Here is a 17,736-nt window from a genome sequence, read left to right on the forward strand (position 1 = left end):
TGCGACTATTAAAGCATTAAGTAATTATTAAGCAATGTCTTGTCCTGGCAATATGAAGGAAAATCTTTGAGAAAAATGGCATGGCTACCCCATCACCCCCCTACCCCAGCCCATTACCAGCCCCTTTTAGTCTTGTATGGATATTAAGGGGAACCCCGCACCCAAAATATGTTATGTTAATGTTAGGCAGATGCCTGTGTTGCACAAATGAACTACACAAAACCAGCAACGAGGGGGTAGATTCAGGTGTATGCTGTGCAGGAGGCACACTACACTGACTGAATATTAGGCAGATGCCTGTGTTGCACAAATCGACTACACAACACCAGCAATGGGGGGGGGGGGGTAGATTCAGGTGTATGCTGTGCAGGAGGCACAATACACCCACTGTAACAGCGCTAGGTTAGGAAGCAAAGCAAAGCTGACACTGTCCCTGCCTATCCTGCTCTCTCCCTGAACACTACACTCACTGTAACAGTGCTATCTAAAGAAGTAAAGCAAGCTGACACTGTCCCTGCCTATCCTTCTCTCTATGAACGCCGCAACACACTACACAAGGCCGCCTGAGCTATAATTGGCCACAGGCATCCAACCTGTGGCCAAATATGGCTCTCCTCGCTGCCGTCACTGTGATTGGCCAAGCATGTGGGGTCACAGTACATGCTTGGCCAATCAGCAGCCAGCAATGCACTGCGCCTAGCGCAGTGCATTGTGGGCCGTTCGTATCACACGAATTTGATGCGAACGGCCCACAAAGTTCTGTCTTCGACGAACGGCCAATGTTCGATTCGAACATGGGTTCGATTCGAACACCGGGCTCATCCCTACTGGAGTGTTAATTGGTGAATATTTTTTCTCAGCAGAGACCCAGAAAGCAACAAAAGATTCTTGGAGAGTAGGGATGAGCTTTGAGTTCGAGTCAAACCCATGTTCGACTCGAACATCGCCTGTTCGGGTGTTTGTCGAATTGCGAATGTTATGGGCCGTTCATGCCAAATTCGAGTGGCGCATCACGGCTCATAATTCACTGCGGCATCACAGTGCATTGCTGGCTGATGATTGGCCAAGCATGTATTATGACCCGCATGCTTGGCCAATCACAGCACTGACTGTACAGAGAGCTGTAATTGGCCAAAGCCAGGGTGGCTTTGGCCAATTATGGCTCAGGGGGTTTAGTACACGCCCCACACTATATAAGGACACCTGCATGGCGGGCTTCTGTAGTGTGTGGTGGCAGAGAGAGACGGTGTCATTTTATTTAAGTTAGATAGAGTAGGCAAGTGAGTCAGCTGCGGTTACAGTGTATGGAGGATATATATGCATCCTATGTGTTGTGTTTGTGTGTGTGTATACATACATACATACACTGTATTCAGTTTAGCTAGACCTATTCCTGTTATTTTATTCCTGTTATAATATACTGACAGGCAGGCAGGTGATTGTAGTATTTACAGTTAGTGTACTGTGCCCCTAAAGCTACCTGAAGACAATTGCTGGTGTTCTCATACTAATAATACTAAAGGTAGTTGATTCTGCTAGCTACAGTATAATCAGTGTGTGTGTGTGTGTGTGTATGTGTATTTTTATATATATATCTACGTTTACATCCCAGCTTTGTGCAGTAGTGATGGACGAACTTCCAACGTGATGTTACACGAACGTGACCAAAGCGGTTTGCGGCGGACCCCATTGACTTTAATGGCAGGCGAAACTTAAAAAACCTCCAGGTCATATTTTCAGCCACAAAATACTTACTAGCTGTGCACACATAGTCCCACAGCATGGACACTGACATAACAAAAGTATTAAGTGAATCTGGGATCGACAACGACAAGCATTTGACAATTCAGGAGCGCATGAAGGCCATGGAGGAGAGGCAAGGTCAGGCAAGGTCAGGGGGTGCAGGAGATGATTAGTGCCACAATCAGGGCAGTGCAGTCAACGCCAACCTGTGCTTGAGCCCCTCCCTCTGCCTGGCCTTTACCCCCACCTATACAGGGCTCCACTGCGGTGGTCCGGAGGTGCCAGTCCAGTGCTGATCCTCAGCCATGGTGCTGGCACTGCCTGCTGATTGGCTTCTCCACTGCTATCTCCCTCACTGTCTGAAACCAGCACCGCGATAGAGACTGAGCATTGTCACCAGCACCGTGATAGAGAGCACTGACACCAGCACCGTGATAGAGAGCACTGACACCACACCAGCACCGAGATAGAGAGAGAGAGAGAGCACCATCCTCCTCTGACTCCTCTTCAGACTCCTGTTGTTTACTTGTCTCAGATAGAGTAGCCCCCCCTGGGAACTCATCCAGCATTGCAACTTCCTCATCTTCCTGCTCCTCCATGGCTTGATCAATGACACGATGCAATGCACACTCCATAAAGAAGGCATAAGGTACAATGTCACTGATGGTACCATGGCTGCGACTGACCAGTTTGGTGGTCTCATCAAATGGCCACAAAAGTCTGCATGCATCGCGCATGAGCAGCCACTGGCACGGTGAAAAAAAAACAAGCTCCCCAGAACCTGTTCTGCCACAGATTTCGTACAGGTAGTCATTAACTGCACGTTTCTGCTGGAGCAGCCTATAAAGCATATAGAAGGTTGAGTTCCATCGCGGCGGGAAATCGCAAATAAGGCGTTTGACCGGCAGATTGTGTCGCCACTGAATGTCAGCAAGGCGAGCCATGGCCGTGTAAGATCTTCTGAAATGGGCCGAGATTTTCCTTGCCTGCCGCAAGATGTCCTGGACCCCAGGGTATTTGACAATGAATCGCTGCACGACCAAGTTTAAGACGTGTGCCATCCATGGCACGTGTGTAATTTTTCCCTGTTTCAATGCGCTAAGCAGATTGGCACCATTGTCACACACCACATTACCAACTGTCAAATTAAACGGTGTTAGCCACTGGTCTGCCTGCGAACGCAAAGCTGAAAGGAGTGCAGGGCCAGTGTGGCTCTTGGCTTACAGGCACAACAGATGCAGCACAGTATGGCAGCGTCTCACCTGGCATGTCGAATAGGTTCTGGGGATCTTGGGCGGCGCAGCAGAAGAGACGCTAGCAATGGAAAAGGAGGAGTCAGCCGAGGAGGAGAGGGAGGATGGAGTAGGAGGAGGAGAAGAAGCGGGCCTGCATGCAATCCATGGCGGTAAAACCAAATCTACACGGGTGCCATGGGTTACATGCTTGACGGCCGGCAGAAGGTTCCCCCAGTGGGCAGCAAAATTTATATACCTTCCCTGCACGTGTTTGCTAGACCACGTGTATGTGGTCAGATGTATCTTGGCACCGACACTATGCCAGAGATACATTCACTTGAACTTGCCTATATAGCTTTGGGTTGCCCTTCTGTGAGAAATACTTCCTTCAGACTGCTGAGTGGTGGTTGTTGCTACCTCCTCTTCCTGATCCAATGCCAAGAGTGGTTGCACATCGGCAATGTCTTGTGATGGATCGGAAAATAATTCCTGTGACTCAAGTGGAGGGTATATGCTGGTGGTGGTTATGCTGGTGGTAGTGTCTTTGGGGGTGCACACAGCAGAGAGTGAAGAAGAGGGTGCAGATAGAGAGGATGAGGAGGGTGCAGAAGAGTAAGTCTGAGTGAGCCACTCAACTAAGTCTGGTGCGTCCTTTGACGTAATCGAACGCACCTTCTGCAATTTGCCACTTTGGCTCAAGCCTGTTGCTCCTGCCCTACCCCTACCATCCCTGCGGAAGGGCCTGTCTCTTCCTCTGCCTGTCATTTTTTAAATGACCCTTTGACAAAAGTCTCTAGAGAAGTGCAGTATATGTGGAAGAAGGTATATAACACCCCACTTCAATCTGTCATTTTGGGGGGCCACTGGTCTATCACACCAGTTATAATACTTTTTTCTAATTGCGCTTGTCACTCTTTGTAGTATCGCTGCAGAACCGCTCAGCGGTCACAATGCTGCACAGGGGAAATGCACTATACTATGCTTTCTATATTTGCAAGTATTTTATACGTGTATTACACCCCTATATACTGCACACCAAATAGTACACCTATACCTGTCCTTAAAAGGACCTTTGTGGACCTAATAGTAGCTAGCTAGTAGCTTGTGAATTGCAGACTGTCCCTGCTCCAAAAACCAAACTGTCCCTCCCTACACTGAGAAACGACAGCTGCAGAATCAGTCAGCAGCACTGCATGCAGTGCACTATAATATGCTTTCTATATTTGAAAGAAAGTATATTATACGTGTATTACAACCCTATATACTGTACACCTATACCAGTCCTTAAAAGGACCTTTCTGGACCTAGTAGTAGCTAGCTAGTAGCTAGTGAATTGCAGACTGTCCCTGCTCCAAAAACCAAACCGTCCCTCCCTACACTGAGAAACAACAGCTGCAGAATCGGTCAGCACTCAGCTCTGCAGCACAGCAGTGAAGTATAATATGCTTTCTATATTTGAAAGAAAGTATATTATAAATGTACAACCCTATATACTGTACACCTATACCAGTCCTTAAAAGGACCTTTGTGGACCTAGTAGCTAGTGATTTGCAAATCCCTGCTCCAAACACCAAACTGTCCCTCCCTACACTGATAATATTCAGCTGCAGAATCGGTCAGCACTCAGCAGCACAGCATTGCACCATAATATACATTCTATATTTGAAAGAAAGTATATTATAAGTGTATTACAACCCTATATACTGTACACCTATACCACTCCTTAAAAGGATTTTTGTGGACCTAATAATAATAGCTAATTAGCTAGCTGGGTGATTAGACTGACTGTCCCTGCTCCACACAGCGTCCTTTCCCTACACTGACAAAAGACAGAATGTAAAATGGCCGCCAGATCAGGTCTATTTATAAGGTAGGGGGCATGTCCATGTGCTGAAATGTCTCAATTGGCTGTCCTGTACCCCATGATGGATGTGCCATGGGTCAAAATTCTTCACAATGTAAACAAATATGGCTGCCGCGAACAGCGCCAGAAGCCCGCCAGTTTGGCGAATCGCAAACGAGCAAAGTTCACCGCGAGCTGACCGTCGGGCGAACCGCAAGGCCATATCTATTGTGCAGCTACATCTCCCTGCAGGTCATTAGTATGTCTGGAAGGCCAACAAGGAGAGGCAGGCAGGGGCAAGCAGGCTCTGTGTCTAGAGGCAACAGTGCTGGTTGTGGACATGGTGCATCCTCATCAGCACGAGAATGTGGGACACACTTGTCCTTTTTTTCAACAGCTGGCCGTGTTGAGCCGCAACATGCAAAGACTTGGCAGAGTGGATGAACAAGCTGTCTTCATCCTCCTCATCCTCTAACCCAGGCTCAGGGTACTTTGTCTGGCAAAGCAGCTGCCAACGCAGCTTCTTCCCTCAGCTCAATGGCATCAGTCACTCCTTCGCTAGCCCCACCATTTCCTCCTGAGGAGTCCCCCGAACTGTTTGACCACAGTGTTGGGTACATGCTCCAGGAAGATGCCCAGCATTTTGAAGGCTCAGATAATGGTACCCAGCTACTGGAAGGCAGTAGCATGAGCCCAGATAGAGGGGTGCCTAAGAATGACAGCAATCTGGCAGTCATGTTCCCCCAGCTGCAGCATACTGCCAGGTTTTCTCCAGTGATGAGGTCGGGGATGATGAGGTCACTGACACCACATGGGTGCCTGATAGGAGAGAGGAGGAGGAGGCACATCTCCAACGAGGCAGGATGCCCTACAGAGGCCAGCTTAAGGGCAGCAAAACGATTGCATCACACCGCAGATCTCCGCATGTGTAGGGCGCTGCTGTCTCTGCACATTATTCCAAAAGTTCTTTGGCGTGGGCCTTTTTTGAGGCGAGTGCATCAGATCGCACCGCTGCTATTTGCAACATATGTCTCAAGCGAATCTCGCGTGGCCAAAACATCAGCCGCTTGGGCACCACATGCTTGACCAGACATATGTTGACCTGCCATGCAGTTCATTGGCAAGCTTACCTAAAAGACCCACACCAAAGAACAAAGCAGACCTCTCCTAGCTTCTCATCGGCTGGGATCTCCAACCCCACTGTACCTTCAGTCCTCTCTGAAACCTGCACTGAAGGGAATGAAGGTGTAGAATTAGATGTGTCACAGCAAAGTAATTCCGGGTAAACTGCTTTCGGTACTCTGACGTCAGATTGTAGCAAGCAAATTTCCCTGCCCCAGCTGCTACACTGCCAAAAGAAGTTCTCTCCCAGCCACCCACATGCCCAGCGGTTGAATGCTAGCTTGGCTAAATTGCTAGCACTTCATCTGCTGCCTTTTCAGCTGGTAGACTCTGCCTCCTTCCATGAGTTTGTGGAATGTGCAGTTCCTCAGTGGCAGGTTCCCAAACGCCACTTTTTCACATGGAAGGCAATTCTGGCTCTCTACCGGCATGTGGAAGGCAATGTCCTTGCCTCGTTGGACAGGGCAGTCAGTGGTAAGATGCATATTACCGCTGACTCATGGTCCAGCAGGCATGGACAGGGACGTTACCTGTCTTTCATGACCCATTGGGTCACTCTTCTGGCAGCTGGGAAGGATGCAGGACAAGGTGCAGTAGTGTTGGAGGTTGTTCCGCCACCATGCCTCCAAAATGCTACTACTGGTTGTGACACACCTCTCTCCTCCACCCCCTCCTCTTCTTCTTCCTCCATGCCCTCTTCCAGTGCTCTGTCCTCAGAACCAGCGGTGCTCCATAGGCGTTCAAGGGGCTACACAAGTACGCAGACAAAAAGGTGCCATGCCGTGCTTGCGCTAGTTTGTTTGGGGGACAGGAGCCACACTGGGGCAGATATTTTGTCAGCTCTGCAGGGGCAGGCCGAGAGGTGGTTGACGCCAAGCCAGGAATGGTGGTTTGCAACAATGGCACCAACTTTCTCTCCGACAGAGACACTTCATCCCTGTTCCCTGTTTGGCTCACATCCTTAACTTGGTGGTACAGCGGTTCTTGGGCAGGTACCTTGGCTTACAGGATGTCCTGAGGCAGGCTCGGAAAGTCTGTGTGCATTTCCACCGGTCATATAATGCCAGTGCTCGGCTCGAAGACCTCCAAAAGGAATTTAACCTGCCCATGAACCGCCTAATCTGTGACATGTTAAATTGATATATAAAGTGTAGCGCTAAATATGATGGTCTGGCTATAATGTGCCAGGACCACCTAACTTGCAAAAATACAAAAAATATATTGATGTAATAAACTAGTGACCTGTACTAGAGTAGTGTCGACTAAAAATACTAAAATATTATAATATCAAATTAAAGACACAAAAGATATGATCAATGCAAAAATAAAAAATTGGTATCAAATTTGAAAGATACAAAAATGTAACCAGTGCAGGCATTAGCATCTCACATGTATAAACCTGAAATAGGCTAGTAGTGAACTTGCACAGAAAACCAAATTGTTACAAGATAAATTAATATAAAACGCGCAGAAAAGTCTTTATGTGAAAAAGTTCAACATGCAAAAAATCCCACGTGGTTTGATTTGGGCGTTCCTCAGGACCCCAAGAATATGTATGTTGACACGCAATCACTAGTGTTACAGTACCACCACCTATAAAGATGTGAGTTTACCGAATAGCTCAGACCCAAAAGAACCTACGTTATGTGAGTCAATAGAGCTTGGAAGTGTCAGCTGACAACATAGGATGTGATATCTGAAACTGCATCCCCAAACCCTTTAGAAAAGGTCCGTCTCCACACAGGGGTCAAATTTCAACCATTTAGTAATCTCCCTAGTTGTGTTTGATGTCTAAGGACCCCACTTTGCAGTGCGGTTTCATCTGCTGACCATTACATTGCTGCTGGGACACCGACAACCAAAACAATGCAGAGATGTGATTGCTGATGGTTCTTCAGCCAGTATAGCTCAAATATGCTGCAGAAATCTCCCTCTAATCTGTGACATGCCCACCAGGTGGCACTCAACATTGGCCATTCTGCAGCAGATGCACATGCAGCAGAGGGCCATCAATGAGTACCTGTGCAACTATGACACCAGGACAGGGTTAGGGGAGCTTGTTTTTTTCCCCACGCCAGTGGGCTATGATCAGGGATGCATGCACTGTCCTGTCACCATTTGAGGAGGCCACAAGGATTGTGAGCAGTGACAGTGCATGCATCAGTGACACTGTCCCTCTTGTCCACCTGTTTTAGCACAAGCTGCTTGGAATAATGGACAGGGAACTTGAGGCAGAACAGAGGGAGGAAGAGGAGGACTTCCTTACCTCTTAAGGCCCCCTTTATCCAGACAGTGTTCCTGCTGGACCACCAATCACACAGGAAGAGGATCGTGTCAGCATGGAGGTGGATCCTAGCATTCAGCATCAGCAGCAGTCTTCAAGGGATCATTTACAGTCCCAAGAAACCCATGGACTTGTACGTGGCTGGGAGGAGGTGGCTGCAAATTTTGTATCGTCCTTAGTGACCCAGAGGACTGCGGACCAAATGCCTCAGCAAACCTACGCTGCATGGCCTCCCTGATCCTGCAAAGCCTGTGGAAGGATCCTCGTATTCGTGGTATCAAGAAGAGGGATCATTACTGGCTGGCAACCCTCCTTGATAGACATTACAAGGGTAAGGTTGCGGACCTTATCTTGCCATCACAGAGGGAGCAGAGGATGAAACGTCTTTGGGAGGCTTTGCAGAAAGATTTGTGCAACGCCTTTCCAGAGCCTGGGAGGTTACAAATTCCTGGTCCTGGACAACGTGTTGCTGAGACTTCGGTTAGTCACAGAAGGAGTGGTGGAGAAGGTGGTCGTTTGACCGATGCATTCAGACAATTTTTTTAGTCAGCAGCCCCAAGGTATGATCGGTTCCAGCAACCATCACCAGCATCTGATTTACATGGTGCAGGAATACCTAGGAGCAAGATCAGACTTGGACACCTTTGCCACTGAAAATCCTCTGGGTTACTGGGTCTTGAGGATGGATCACTGGCCAGAACATGCACAGTATGCAATTGAGCTACTGGCCTGTCCTGCATCCAGCGTTCTTTCGGAACGCACATTCAGTGCTGCTGGAGGATTTGCAACCAATCACAGGGTGCGCCTGTCCACCTACTTGGTTGATCGACTGACCTGCATAAAAATGAATCAGTCTGGGATCACCACCAGCTATCAAGCAACTGATGCTGATGAAACCGAATAATTTTTTTTGAAATGTCAGATCCCTTCAAGACTGCCTATGCTGATGCTAAGTGAATATCCTGTTATGCCGAGTGACTATCCTCTTCCTCCTCAATGAGCGTGCTGATAGCTTGTAAGAACATTTTTGGTTCTGGGAGCTGCCACCAGTGGCTAAGGCCCAATTTTTCAGCCTCTGTTTAACAGGGACGAGTAATTACAGTTTTGATGCAATAATTCCTGCGCTCCAACTAGATTATCTGTGAGGGGTTGCAGTGTTGTGGGACCACCACCACCAAAGGTCCAATTGTTCTACCACTGTTTAACAAGGGCCTACAATTACAGTTCTTGATATAATAGTTCACAGCAGGGCGTTCCAGCGCCCACCAAGAGTAGCTGTGAGGGCTTACAGTGTTATGGCAACACCAACAACTAAGGCCCAAATTTCTGCGGAGTATATAGGGCAGGCCCCTACTTTCAAACATGCAACTTACAAACGACTGTTACTTGCAAACGGAAGGAGGCAACAGGAAGTGAGATGAAATCTACTCCTAGGATCACCAATCCTTGTTTCACTAAAAACCCCAAATTTTCAAAAAACATTTGTCATTGGGACAGAAAGTGAGGTGAAATCTTCGGAAGAGGCGCACAGATGGCAAAACAAATGTTACAGGGGTGATGACCCTTCCCTATGTTTTCCAAAAATTTTAAAAATCGATTTTTTTGGCTGGAGCTTCACTTTAACCACTTGCCGCCCGCCCTATAGGCAATTGACGGTGGCAAAGTGGTTGCATAATCCTGATCGGACGTCATATAACGTGATCAGGATTTCGAGCCACTGCGCGCCCCCAGGGGTGCGCATCGCGGCGATCGTTGTTGCGGGGTGTCAGTCTGACACCCTGCAACTATGATCTCGGTAAAGAGTCTCCGACGGCTGATCACAGTGTAAATAGGAAGAGCCGGTGATCGGCTTTTCCTCACTCACGTCTGTTAGACGCGAGTAGAGGAGAGCCGATCGGCTGCTCCTCTGACAGGGGGGGTCTGTGCTGATCGATTATCAGCACAGCCTCCCCAAGGATGCCCACACTGGACCGCCAGGGATGCCACCAGACCACCAGGGATGCCCAGCAAAAGGTAATCCTCCCTAGACCACCAGGGATGCCAGTCAGTGCCACAATGGATGCCAATCAGTGCCCATAATGGATGCCAATCAGTGCCCACAATGGGCATCACTGATTGGCATGCATTGTTTGCCACTGGCATCCATTAGTACAGTATAACATAATACAATGCCGCCTATGAGTGCCCACCTGTGCCGCCTATCAGTGCCCACCTGTGCCACCTATCAGTGCCCATCCATGCCCATCTGTGCCGCCTATCCATGCCCATCTGTGCCGCCTATCCATGCCCATCTGTGCCGCCCATCCATGCCAATCCGTGCCAGCTATCAGTGCCAATGTGTGCCACCTGACAGTGCCCATCTGTGTCGCCCATCAGTGCCGCCTATCAGTGCCTATCAGTGCCACATATCAGTGTCCATCAATGCCACCTCATTGGTGCCCATCAGTGCCGCCTTATCAGTGTCCATCAGTGTAGCCCCATCAGTGCCGCCCCATCAGTGAAGGAGAAAACGTACTTATTTACAAAGTTCTGAAACTGAAACAAAATAAAACATATTTTTTTTTTACATTTTTGGTTTTTTTTTATTTGTAGCGCAAAAAATAAAAACCGTAGAGGTGATCAAATACCACCAAAAGAAAGCTCTATTTGTGGGAAAAAAATGATAAAAATTTCATTTGGGTACAGTGTAGCATGACCGCGCTATTGTCATTCAAAGTGCGACAGCACTGAAAGCTCAAAATTGGTCTGGGCAGGAAGGTGTTTAAGTGCCTGGTATTGAAGTGGTTAAAAATGTGCCAGTTCAAAATTACAAACCGATTCTACTTAACAACAAACCTACAGTCCCTGTCTTGTTTGCTCCACCTGTATACTTCTGTTCAGAGTATATAGGGTCTGGGGGCCCCACGCCTTTTCTTTTTTTAAATTTGGGTGCGGGGTTCCCCTTTAATATCTATGCAAGACCCAAAGGAGCTGGTAATGGGCTGGGGGGGCTACCCATGCCATTTTGTCTCACTGATTTTCATCCATATTGCCGGGACCAGACATTATATTAAAGCTGTAAGCAGTTTTAAATGACTTTTTTTTTTCCTTTAGAAATTTCATTTTGTGCAGGGACAGTTCTAAACACGGGAAACACGTGTCACTTCACAGGCATACTATAGACACCCCCCAGCTATGATATTTAAAGGAATATTTCACTTTTTTTCCACCTTATGCATCATTAACCGCTTTCAGACTGGACCATTTTGCTGGCTTAAGACCAGAGCACTTTTTGCGATTTGTCACTGTGTCGCTTTAACTGACAATTGCGTGGTCGTGCGATGTGGCTCCCAAACAAAATTCATGTCCTTTTTTCCTCACAAATAGAATTTTCTTTTGGTGGTATTTGATCACCTCTGCGGTTTTTATTTTTTTCAAAAAAAGAGTGACAATTTTGGAAAAAACACATTATTTTTTACTTTTTGTTATAATAAATATCCCCCAAAAATATATAAAAAAAACATTTTTTTTCCTCATTTTAGGCCGATACGTATTCTTCTACATATTTTTGTTAAAATAAATCACAATAAGTGATTATTGATTGCTTTGCGCAAAAGTTATAGCGTTTACAAAATAGGGGATAGTTTTATGGCATTTTTATTAATATATATATTTTTTTACTAGTAATGGCAGCGATCAGTGATTTTTATTGTGACTGAGATATTATGGCGGACACATCTGACATTTTAGACACATTTTTGGGACCATTGTCATTTATACAGCAATCAGTGCTATACAAATGCACTAATTCCTGTGTAAATGACACTGGCAGTGGAGGGGTTAACGAGGAGGTGGCAGTGTAGGGGTTAAGTGTGTTCTAGGGGCGTGTTTATAACTTTGGGGGGCGTGGCTGTGTTTTACAGATTACTGATCTCTGCTCCAATCAGAGGGTCACTTGTTGCTAGGAAGAACGGGGAAATGCTGTTTACATCGGCATCTCCTCGTTCTTCCTCCATGTGAGACGATCGTGGGTATCCCTGTGGCGATCGAGTCCGCGGTACCCGAGATTGGACTCATGGATGTCCTGACCAGCTTGCGCTCGCGATGGCATGGCGGCATAGTCAAAGGGACGTACCTGTATGCCCATTTGACTGTCCGTGCCATTCTGCCACCGTACATCCTCGTGCCGGTCGGGAAGCAGTTTAAAATCACTGCTCCTGAAAAAAATTACAGTTTTTTGCAGTGATACATGTCTCATGGGGCAGGACCCGGGTCCCCAAACCCTTTTTAGGAAAATAACTTGCATATTAGCCTTTAAAATTAGCACTTATTATTCCGAACGTTAAAGTCCCATAGCCTTTAACGGGGTTCTAATGTTCGTGCAAACTTTCGGTCTGTTCGCAGGTTCTGGTGTGAACTGGACCGGGGGGGGGGGGGGGTCCCTATTGTAGCGTGACGAAAAGTTAGGGGCTGACTAGCCATTTTTACAGACTGTGCAGCTGCATAAAGGCACTCTGGAAATGATGGACCCATTAATACTAGATGTAGGCACATCAGGTGCTGGGACACTGTCATGTAGGGCATCATATGCAATATATGCTAAAGTATGATGAATAATAAAGCATTAACATTTGTTTAAAGTAGAACCATAGGCAATTTATTTTTTTCCTTTTGTGCAATGGAGGGTTATAACCCCTGTCAGATTTTTTTTCTGCCGTTTGTGTCCCATTGGTGAGATTTTCCTTCACTTCCTGTCCCATAGCCAAACAGGAAGTGAGAGGTAATCCCTGCAAATTAAAGGGATTTCCCTGGTCACCAGAACTAGTGTCCCCATTGGAAGATTTCCCTTCTGTTACTTTTCTGGGGACAACCCAAAATTTATGATTTTCTATTACTTTAACTTTCAATGCTAATGGTAAACAGGACAAATATAGAAGGAGAAGGGCGCAGACAGCAATAAAAACCGATGGGGATTCTAGTCCCTCTCCACTCTCTACAAATCACACAAACATATATATATATATTTAATTATACTTTGTTATATATTTAAAGTTATAAGCCTTCAAAGAAATACTGCCTTAAATGAATAGGGAATGAAAGAGGGTAACAGGGTGGTGTTGCAATGCAAATTAATAATGGACGTGGGGTTCGTTTCGTACAAATTTCCAAAAATGCATACATTCGGAAGCATCCGAAATACAAATTTCTATGATTCTGAATTGTATACGAAATACAAAATTTCATTGACGAATTTCAGGTCCAAATTCTGTTACAACAGAAACGTGAATGGTGTTTTGTTGACAAATCAAAGGTTTTCTTCTGCTGAGTGAGGGTTGGGAAAATTGCCTTTTTTTAATATGGTAGTGGGAGACTGGTACTGGTAGTCGATGGGAGATTCAGAATCGGACAAATTAAGAATGTTCGTTAATATTGTTTTATTATAGTCATCATAATTGCGATTATTTGTTATGATGAAGTTAAAAACCCAGGAAGTCAGCACAGCACAGGAATGGTGGGAGCCCCTCATAATGAGCACAGCAGGGGTACAGCCCCATGAGAAAGTCAGAACAGCACAGGGATGGTGGGAACCCCTCATAATGAGCATAGTGAGTGATGACTGCCATATTGAGAAAGGTATTTTTTGATTTTTAAATTCATCATAAAGAACATTCGTAATTGTTAAGAAAAGTTAACGAACCTAGCGAAATAACGGCTAATACAGAGCGAAACAAATTTATTGACGGCGTACATGTCTAATTAATATAATTAAAACATACAATTTAAAAAATTGTTTTGTTATATAAATACATATATTACACCAAAAATGAGACAGTAAAATTGCATATTTTAAGGAAGGAATCATTAAAAGTGATTAACACATTCAAGCCAAAAATTCCTTATTTTATCAAATAGACCAGTATCATTCTTTTAGATATAGATAATTTTTTTTCAGTTGTATGTATTAAGACATACTGTGCATTCTTTCCATTTTTTGGAGTGTGGGTAGTTTGTCCTATTTTCCAATTTTGGTTATCAGTAATTTAGCAACTATTAAAAAATCTTTTCTGGTAACCACTTACCGTCCGCCGCACAACGATGCACGTCCCCTTTTTGAAGAGGGATATCTCGGTAACGGCAGCAGATTATTCCACAACCAAGGTATCCATCTCTTCAGGCGGCGGTTCGGTAAATGATAATGGTGGTCTCTAAGGCGGATTTGCCGCGAGATCACCGTTATCGGTGCCAGGAGAGATGCCACTCTCCTGTGCCTCCCGCCGCAATTTTGAAGCATTACATGTTGGGTATCAATTTACTCGCCGTAACATTATTTTTCACAATATAAAAAAAATTGGGCTAACTTTACTTTTTTCTTATTTTCCTATTAAAAAAAGTTAATTTTTACCAAAAAAAGTGCGCTTGTAAGACTGCTGCGCAAATACGGTGTGACAAAAAGAATTGCAATGGCCTCCATTTTGTTCTCTAGGGTTAGAAAAAAAAAAATGTATACTGTTTGGGGGTTCTAAGTAATTTTCTAGCAAAAAAACGTGTTTTTAACTTGTAAACACCGAGTCTGAAAAAGGGGCCTGGTCCTTAAGTGGATAAAGAGGTTTCTAGAGATAGAAACTTTTTTGGAGACTGCTCAGACAGAACACCATGGCAGAACCATGTTCTGCCTGTACAGTCTCCAATAAATTTCATGTGGATGATATCAGTGGTGTGTGACCCTCCTTTTCAGATTTTCATTATCTGCTACAGGAGTGCGAGTGGGCTCTGTGCTGGTCTGCACCTACCCTTCACAGCTTAATTCTTAAGTTATTACTAAAACCAATAATATTCAAATTCAGAGGCAATCATTTTAATGGTAAAAAGTAGATACATTTATATTGTCTTACAGATACAACTGGTCTTTTGAGGGCAACCATAATGCTGATGCAAATTGAGTTTGACACCCCTCCTCTAAAGTATTTAGGTAGATGTATGGTGAGTCTTTTGAAGAATTCATTTTTGTCACAAGTTATTGGATAATAAAGTTTTTTTTGCACATAGCTGTCAATTATTTAGGATATTTCTCACACATAGCATGGACTCAAAAATACCATATATGTGAAACTTTTTTGCAGCCCAGCCACAGAGCTGGGCCCAAAATCAAAGGAGTGTCTTCAGTCTTTCAAGGGGAATAAATTAGGCTTCTTAATTCCTGACTACCTATCACGTGCTTTGAAGATATTTTTTTGGAAGAATGGTGAGTTTTTTAAAGCTTTAATTTTTTTGCCACACATTTTTGAAAAAAAATGCTGAAAATGAAAATGTGTTTATTTTATTTATTTACACAAGGTTGTATATTATTAAGATATTTCTAACACACAACATGGTCATACTTAGATTTACACCCCAAAACACATTGTACTATTCCTACAAAGTATGTGGTTACTACATGTGTGAAAGTTTTTTTGGGTTAGGCTGCATAATGGGACCTCAAAATTCAAGGATCTCCTTCAGGCATACAAGGGCCATAAAGTAGGCTTCTAATTTCCTGACTACCTATCACATGTTTGAAAGCCGTGGAGTGCCAGGACAAGTAGAAACACTCAGAATTTTTTTAAAAGCAAATGCCTAAGAATATTTTCAGGAATTTTTTATTAGTTTGGTTATACAATAAAAGTTAAAACAGTACAACACATCAAGGTGCAGAATTAATGCTGGGTTCACACATGCTATGGCCACGACCTAGAGCATGGGTTCTGGTGCGTCCCTGTTCAACAATTCAGGTGTGTATCAGGTCCACATTTTTGTCTGAATTTGCTCTTGAATTGGAACCAAAGCCAAACAGGACCCTTTTCCACTGCGGATCGCGGCCGACCCAGAGTTGTGTAAACCAGCACCATTTGCAAGCTGGGGCACACTCTCCTGTCATGTGAATTGCATGCAGAGAAACCGGATATATGTGTACCCAGCCTAAGTTTCAAAACTACACATCTCCAAAGTACAGATGTTAGTGATAAATATTGCATGAAGTACATACACAATCTCAGAGATATATATGTACACATATATACACAGCCATGCATGGCAGAGGAACACCATCCATTTATTGTAATGGCTAAGCAATAAATGTAGGGAGAATGTGAGGGTGGTCATAAGGTATACAGTATCTCACAAAAGTGAGTACACCCACCACATTTTGTAAATATTTTATTATATCTTTTCATGTGACAACACTGAAGAAATTACACTTTGCAACAATGTAAAGTAGTAAATGTACTGCTTGTATAACAGTGTGAATTTGCTGTCCCCTCAAAATAACACAGCCATTAATGTCTAAACCGCTGGCAACAAAAGTAAGTACACCCCTAAGTGAAAATGTCCCACTTGGGCCCAATTAGCCATTTTCCATCCCCGTGTCATGTGACTCGTTAGTGTTACAAGGTCTCAGGTGTGAATGAGGAGCAGGTGTGTTAAATTTGGTAGTTATAAAAAGCAGTACAGCGCAGATATTAAAACCTAATACAAACAAATAATAATTATCAATGTAAAAAGTCCAATAGACATAAAGAATGAGGAGTAATGATGAGCTCAATATAAGAAGTCCCGTCTATCAGGTGATCTATGCATCAAATTGGGGTGACTTGAGTGATACCCTCCACCAGCGACAGAATTGGCCACTCACCTCAGGCAATGGACCCCTGAAAAAAATCAGACAGGTGTCACACAGCATTGCCCTTCAAGGGTTAACAGATGGATCCAGCTCCGGATGGTCACTCCCAGGGATTGCCGTGTCTCATATCCCTTACTGTAGCATCATCATAATAACGCTCAGAAGCTGGTCGGAGCTTCATACTGTCCTGGGAAGCAGCAACCACAGCAGTCCATGTCCGCCACAACACAAGCCCCGGGCTCTGCTTACAGGTGGTCCGCTCTACCTCTGGTTCCGGGTTCTGCAGGCCTGACCATCTCCAGCCGACAACAGCATATGGGTGAGGGCGGGGTTGTGGCACAACACACCCGTGACATTTGCTGCAGGGATGGATGGCCCCCTGGTGGTTTAATACATGTGTCCACATCACTGAGCTATAGAAGTAAAGGTGCAGAGACCCAACAATTCATTAATAGCCGCGAGTACTTTTAAATGACTTTTTTTCCTTTAGAAATGTAATTTTTCTCTCGGACTGTTGTAAACATGAGAAACATGCACCACTTTACAGGCATACTATAGACATGCACAAAATTTAAAGGAATATTACACTTTTATTGTTTCACTTTAAGCATTACTAAAATCACTGCTCACGGCCGTTTTTAAAACTTTTTTTTGCATTGATACATGTCCCCTGTTGTAGGACCCAGATCCTCAAACACTTTTTATGACAATTGCTTGCATATTAACCTTTAAAATTAGCACTTTGGTTTCTCCCATAGACTTTTAAAGGGTGTTCCGCGGCTTTTGAATTTGCCACGAACATCCCAAATTGTTCGCTATTCAGCGAACGGGCGAACAGCCAATGTTTGAGTCTAGCTCATGTTCAACCCAAATA

At 44.8% G+C, this 17,736-nt stretch overlaps 1 long non-coding RNA gene across 1 annotated transcript in view; it reads right to left on the bottom strand.

The window, feature by feature from the left end:
- Nucleotides 1-17,736, bottom strand: part of LOC143990333 (uncharacterized) — a 147,195-nt gene that overhangs the window by 75,614 nt on the left and 53,845 nt on the right. The gene's annotated exons all lie outside the window — the stretch shown is intronic.

This window comes from Lithobates pipiens, unplaced genomic scaffold (genome assembly GCF_037356315.1).
Source record: "Lithobates pipiens isolate NorthernLeopardFrog02 unplaced genomic scaffold, aLitPip1_a1.2 Scaffold_18, whole genome shotgun sequence".
In the NCBI taxonomy this organism is placed as follows: Eukaryota; Metazoa; Chordata; class Amphibia; order Anura; family Ranidae; genus Lithobates; species Lithobates pipiens.